The following is a 6,000-nucleotide window of genomic DNA, read 5'->3' on the forward strand; positions in this document are numbered from 1 at the left end:
CAGTCATCATCATCGTCATCATCAAAATCACTGGCATAAGTCTGTCGTTCACGACACATCGTCTATAGCTCTAGCAGTGCGTTCCTCCCATTATTTTATAAGAACATATTTATAATCCAGAGAATAAAAAATAAATAGCTATCATTTACAGATAAATATTAACAAAAGACTCGATAATTTATTCATTTATCATATAACTAATCTAAAAGACACAAAATATACACAGAGTTATTCAGAAATTTGTAAGTACTCAAATGAATTAAAATAACTATTATATCACACACTAAAATACCGATTTACAAACTGGGCTGCATACTATTGTTGTAGTCGGCCGCGGCTGTTGCTGCAACCAAGAACTCTTCGGAGTTCTCCTTGTATGCCGTAAGAGTGCATTCTTTCTGAATACGCTGAACAGTCAGTTTGAGAATAACTCAAAAAATTTAAAATCATAAATATCTTTATCATTATACGTCGTAAGACATAAACATCGGAAATTACTTTTCATGACATGTTTGTAAAGACTAGACACCCTTCTTGACGCCATGTAAGCTTCCGGGTGAAAGTTACACCCTAGAAACCACCAAGATTCGAACCGTGACATATTAATCGAGAGCCAGCGTCCCAATAACGAAAGGGATAAAAAATATAACTAAAATATTTTTTCGGCTTTTGTTCACATAATCAGAGTTGCAAACGGAGTAGAGAACATAGTTACTAATTTACGTAGTAGAGAAAGCGCTAATTTTAAAATCCCTTCGTCCATGTTATGAAGCGGTCGAGTGAAGCAAACTTCGTGAAAATGTATTCCATGGCGGGGAAATTAATTTTCGTTTAGACCTATAGAAGTACAGTGAGAGGATGGACACTATACTATAATATACATCCTTGTCGTGAAGCTCTCTTAACCATCTCAGCGATCATGAAATACCTTGTATTACCAAAAGAAAATATTCTGCAACGTTGCAATTAACACTGGCTCATCCAAGGCCTGTAATCCTGGTCTGAGGGTTGGAATAGGATTCACTTAATTCTGTCAGTACAAACGAGGAACTGTCGGTAAGGAATCTCCGGGCTATTCATGAAACAACCTACGAGTATCATTCATTATGCTTTCTGGTTGGATCCAGGAGAAGCACGTGTTTCTTGCTTGGAAACATACGCAAATATCTTCCTGGCTCTTTTCCCAGTTTCTAGGGGTCGCCACTTCGTGTAGATTTGACCCGGCTTTACGGTAGAATACCCTTTCTGACGCCAACCTTATGCGGAAGCCGGATGTATATACAAACATTTCTTCAAAAGGAGAGTTACGTAACTCCGAGAACATTTCCTTTAAAATGTCATACTTTAGTTCCAAAATAAGACTTTTTGAAATGCAAACTATGTCCGCCTCTGTGGTGTAGTGGTTAGTGTGATTAGCTGCCACCACCGGAGGCCCGGGTTCGATTCCCGGCTCTGCCACGAAATTTGAAAAGTGCTACGAGGACTGGAACGGGGTCCATTCAGCCTCGGGAGGTCAACTGAGAAGAGGTGGGTTCGATTCCCTCCTCAGCCATCCTGGAAGTGGTTTTCCGTGGTTTCCCACTTCTCATCCAGGCAAATGCCGGGATGGTACCTAACTTAAGGCCACGGCCGCTTCCTTCCCTCTTCCTTGTCTAACTCTTCCAATCTTCCCATCCCTCGCAAGGTATAGCAGGTGAGGCCGCCTGGGCGAGGTACTGGTCATCCTCCCCAGTTGTATCCCTGATCCACAGTCTGAAGCTCCAGGACACTGCCCTTGAGGCGGTAGAGGTGGGATCCCTCGCTGAGTCCGAGGGAAAAACCGACCCTGGAGGGTAAACAGATAAAGAAGAAGAAATGCAAACTCTTCTGACCTAAATGTGTTTCTCCCCTTCGTCGACAAGTTTAAGCTACCCCTCGATCACTCAACACAAATCGTCTTGGCATTTTAGAGAAGGGTGTGTTTAAAACAAAGAAGTGAATGGAAAACTGCCATCGATAAGCTTTACGCGTTGAGCCATCCTCAAAACGATCTTAGATGATCAGCGGTTTCATCTTCAGAAAATACACGGATGGTTCTTTCCCCAAGATCACAATCACTTTCTTTCCAATCCATCCCAATTAGCTGTAAATACACATATTAGAACTGATACCACGGGCTTAGAAGACTTAATTTGTGTCCATAGAATGTACTATTGATCCTCTGTGGCTCAGGCGGCAGCGCGCCGACCTCTCACCGCTGGGTTCCGTGGTTCAAATCCCGGTGACTCCATGTGAGATTTGTGCTGGACAAAGCGGAGGCGGGACAGGTTTTTCTCCGCGTTCCGGTTTTCCCTGCCATCTTTCATTCCAGCAACAATCATTTCACTTGTCAGTCATTAAATATTGCCCCAAAGGACCCGGTCGAGTGAGTGGAAACAGGCTGTGGATTTCCATTTCAGAATGTACTACTGAATGTGTCAATACCCTATAATGAAATGACGACAAACAGAGGAAGCTGGCGCGCGACTTCCACGTGAACGACATTAGCTTCAAGTCAAGTGGACAAGACCGAAAGAGAACGGTACACTAAGTATAGTAATTGTTTGCGCAGTGCCTAGATACAGTGTAGTCATCAGCCTCCATGTATACAGTGTGTATTATTGTGATTCGTACTGGGCTAAGGTTAGAAAACTGGAATACACATTAGGCAACATTCGAGAATCTTTCCTGGGGTGAATGAAGAAGAGATGTGAAATCATTTTCAGGATGACCGCTGTCGGCCCCGGAATTCGAAGATGGAAACATTGAACGATGCAATTCCCCTCTCTACCTCTCTTGCTGTCAGAGTTAAGAATATACCGCAGAGTAGAATCAAACATGGGAACTTTGAGATCTCTTCATTCGTTAACTAACCTTTTCGATATATTTCTGACTTCTTTGAAATCATTTAAGAAATTACTACGTAAACAACTGATAGGGAATCTGTCACCTAGGCGACAGCCGCAAGTGCAGATCAGTGATGATTAGTATCATTTATTAATTTTTATTAATATATTTTAAAGACAAGGCACACGATCGTATTCGCTTAGTTTTCAAGCCTTTTAGAACACATCTATCTATGAAATGAACCGTATGGAAATTTAAACACAGACCTCTTTTCTCCATGCGAATAATTTCAAAAATAAAGGGACAGAAATTGAAAGTCTTCAATTACGGCAGTTTATTTCTTCTTAGGCCTTAAACACGAACCCCACATCCAGATTTGTGTGATATTTTACGCTGTTCAAAATATATCTAGCGACCAGAAATGTGTATCATATCTGTCAATTCGTCCTAAACAATATGAAAAGTGCTAAGACATTGTTGAATTGCTTTAATAATGTTTAAGACGAGAGTTATATAATTAGAAATTACAAACGTCTTCAAAACATAATTCAGTTCACTAAGCAGACTGTTCATTTCTAGTACTTCAGTAACCTGACGAACAACATGAATGTAGCCGGTGTGACATGTGTGACTTACCGTAACAACAGCTGAGACTGGCGCTCCCGATTACATTTTCCTATCGCCGCTTCCTGTCGCCTTATGCCAAGCCAAGCCTACCGCGCGCCGCACTATCCTGTTCTGGAATGAGCTGAGCACAGCCTTCACTCACAGTACTCACAGCTTGAAAACACTTAGCTGTACACATGCCGACATCTAGTAACAAACCTGCTAACTACAATCACTACCACCTGTTGGCCTTGAGTCCTTGTTTCGAAGCTGAACACGAAGAGGACACAACGCCTTCAAGATTCTCCCTATTGGTGACAGTCGAAGAAGACTTTGCAGGAGAAGAGCGGAGATCACTGGATGGTTGGGTAGACTTCATGATTTGCAAATTCTCCAGCAGGGCTGAAATGTTAGTGTTCGCACATAGCTTATTCATTACTTTTAATAAACACTGTACATAATAAGTTCGATTCAGTCAAACTACTAAGTATGAAAACCGAGTGTACAACTACTGTATATATTCACCAAATTGATAATTGGATTTCTTGAACTGGAATTAAGATGCCCAGAATAGTGTTTAATTATTTAATAATGAATGTTTCTCATACTCTTGAAAGGGAATGACAGTACAAGGTCTAATCTACTGCTATACATAATATAGTAATCGAATTTCTATTGCACATTCTTAAAATGTAATTAAGATGCCAAGAACGAATATTCATTATTTAACAATATCATAAAACTTTGCGAAGTAGTTACTTAATAATTTTATTGATTGGTTAAAGAAAACCTGTGGTATATTTAGATGAAGAAAACGATTCCTGAATTCTTTCACCTCAACGGGCTGTGTGTCTCAGACGGTAGAACCATTGGCAGGTCCGATCCCAGGTCAGTCCGGTGATATTTGAAGATAGATTTACAGGCACGCAAAATAATTCTTACAAGACAATATTCCGGCACATTGGAGTCTCCGAAAACCGTAAAAGGTAGTCATTGGGGCGTAAAACCAATAATATCATTTCGTACACTCACCCTGATATTTTTCCAATTGAGATGATCATGATAGGCGAGTGACATCTTCACCAGCTTCTCACCAAGGCGGTGGCGGTTCGATTCCCAGCCAATGCGTGTGGCATTTTTGAAACTAAAAATCACGTTCCTGTGGTTCGGATTCGACTTAAAACCGCAAGTCCTGTGACTATTATCACGATATCAACAGTTATGTAAAACTACAAGCTCACTTGTTTGCTTTGTTTCCAGTCGATTTGTTTTCCTATTGAAACGCATCAGGCAATCTGTATCTCATTCTTGATCTTCAGGTAACATGTGTAGTCGATTAAACAAGAATGAGTGCATGGTACTGTATGTTCCTCACATCTAATATTTTATCATAATTTCAATCTTTCTTCGTTATTTCTTGATCTGTTTACCCTCCAGGGTTGGTTTTTCTCTCGGACTCAGCGAGGGGAGGAGGACCATTACTTCGCCCAGATGGCCTAACCTACTATGCTGAACAGGTTCTTATTGGGGGATGGGAAGACTGGAAGGGATAGACAAGGAAGAGGGAAGGAAGCGGCCGTGGCCTTAAGTTAGGTACCATCCCGGCATTTGTTTGGAGGAGAAGTGGGAAACCACGGACAACCACCTCGAGGATGGCTGAGGTGGGAATCGAACCCACCACTACTCAGTTGACCTCCCGACGTTGAGTGGACCCCATTCCAGCCCTCGTACCACCTTTCAAACTTCGCAGCAGAGCCAGGAATCGAACCCGGGCTTCCGGGGGTTGCAGCAAATCACGCCAACCACTGCACCACAGAGGCGGACAATTTTAATTGTTATCAAAATATAATTCACCTCCCGTCCGGCTCCAAGGCTAAATGGTTAGCGTGCTGGCCTTTGGCCACAGGGGTCCCGGGTTCGATTCCCGGTAGGGTCGGGAATTTTAACCACCATTGGTTAATTGCGCTGGCACGAGGGCTGGGTGTATGTGTCGTCTTCATCATCATTTCATCTTCATCACGACGCGCAGGTCGCGTACGGGAGTCAAATTAAATGACCTGCACCTGGTGAGCCGAACATGTCCTCGGACACTCCCGACACTAAAAGCCATATGCCATTTCATTTCAATTCACCTCCCATGTAGATACATGACCCGTGGATGCCCATAACAAACATTATACTGTTATCAAATTGGGAGTACGGTTGGGCAAGAGTCAGACCCACTTACCAACACCCCGATTAGACATACGCAACCGCAGGGGATTAGGGCCGGCCGGACTCTCACCCGTCAGTCACCTAGTGCAGCGATTTTCAAAGTGTGGTACGCGTACCACTAAAGGTTCGCGGGGTCGCCTCAAGTGGTTCGCAAAATTATCGTAGCTTCCAACTGTTTTCAGTGAGCTGTTCAGAAAAGAGCCGAGTCTGCTCATTTTCAATAACATCTTGTTTTGATTTAGTGTTTTTGTCTACCACTACACAGAGTCCCCTTTCCGAACTATTCAGTCTAAAATATGTGTCAGTTTGTACCTC

General features: G+C 42.5%; 1 protein-coding gene across 1 annotated transcript in view; it reads right to left on the reverse strand.

Annotated features, from left to right (window-relative positions):
• LOC136864678 (sodium- and chloride-dependent GABA transporter ine) overlaps positions 1-3,634 on the reverse strand; it is a 584,214-nt gene extending 580,580 nt beyond the window's left edge. The window contains exon 1 of the mRNA XM_067141988.2: positions 3,502-3,634. The gene's annotated coding sequence lies outside the window, so the exon portion shown is untranslated. The remainder of the gene's footprint in view (positions 1-3,501) is intronic.
• Between the last annotated feature and the right edge of the window lie 2,366 nt (positions 3,635-6,000).

This window comes from Anabrus simplex, chromosome 2, assembly GCF_040414725.1.
Source record: "Anabrus simplex isolate iqAnaSimp1 chromosome 2, ASM4041472v1, whole genome shotgun sequence".
In the NCBI taxonomy this organism is placed as follows: Eukaryota; Metazoa; Arthropoda; class Insecta; order Orthoptera; family Tettigoniidae; genus Anabrus; species Anabrus simplex.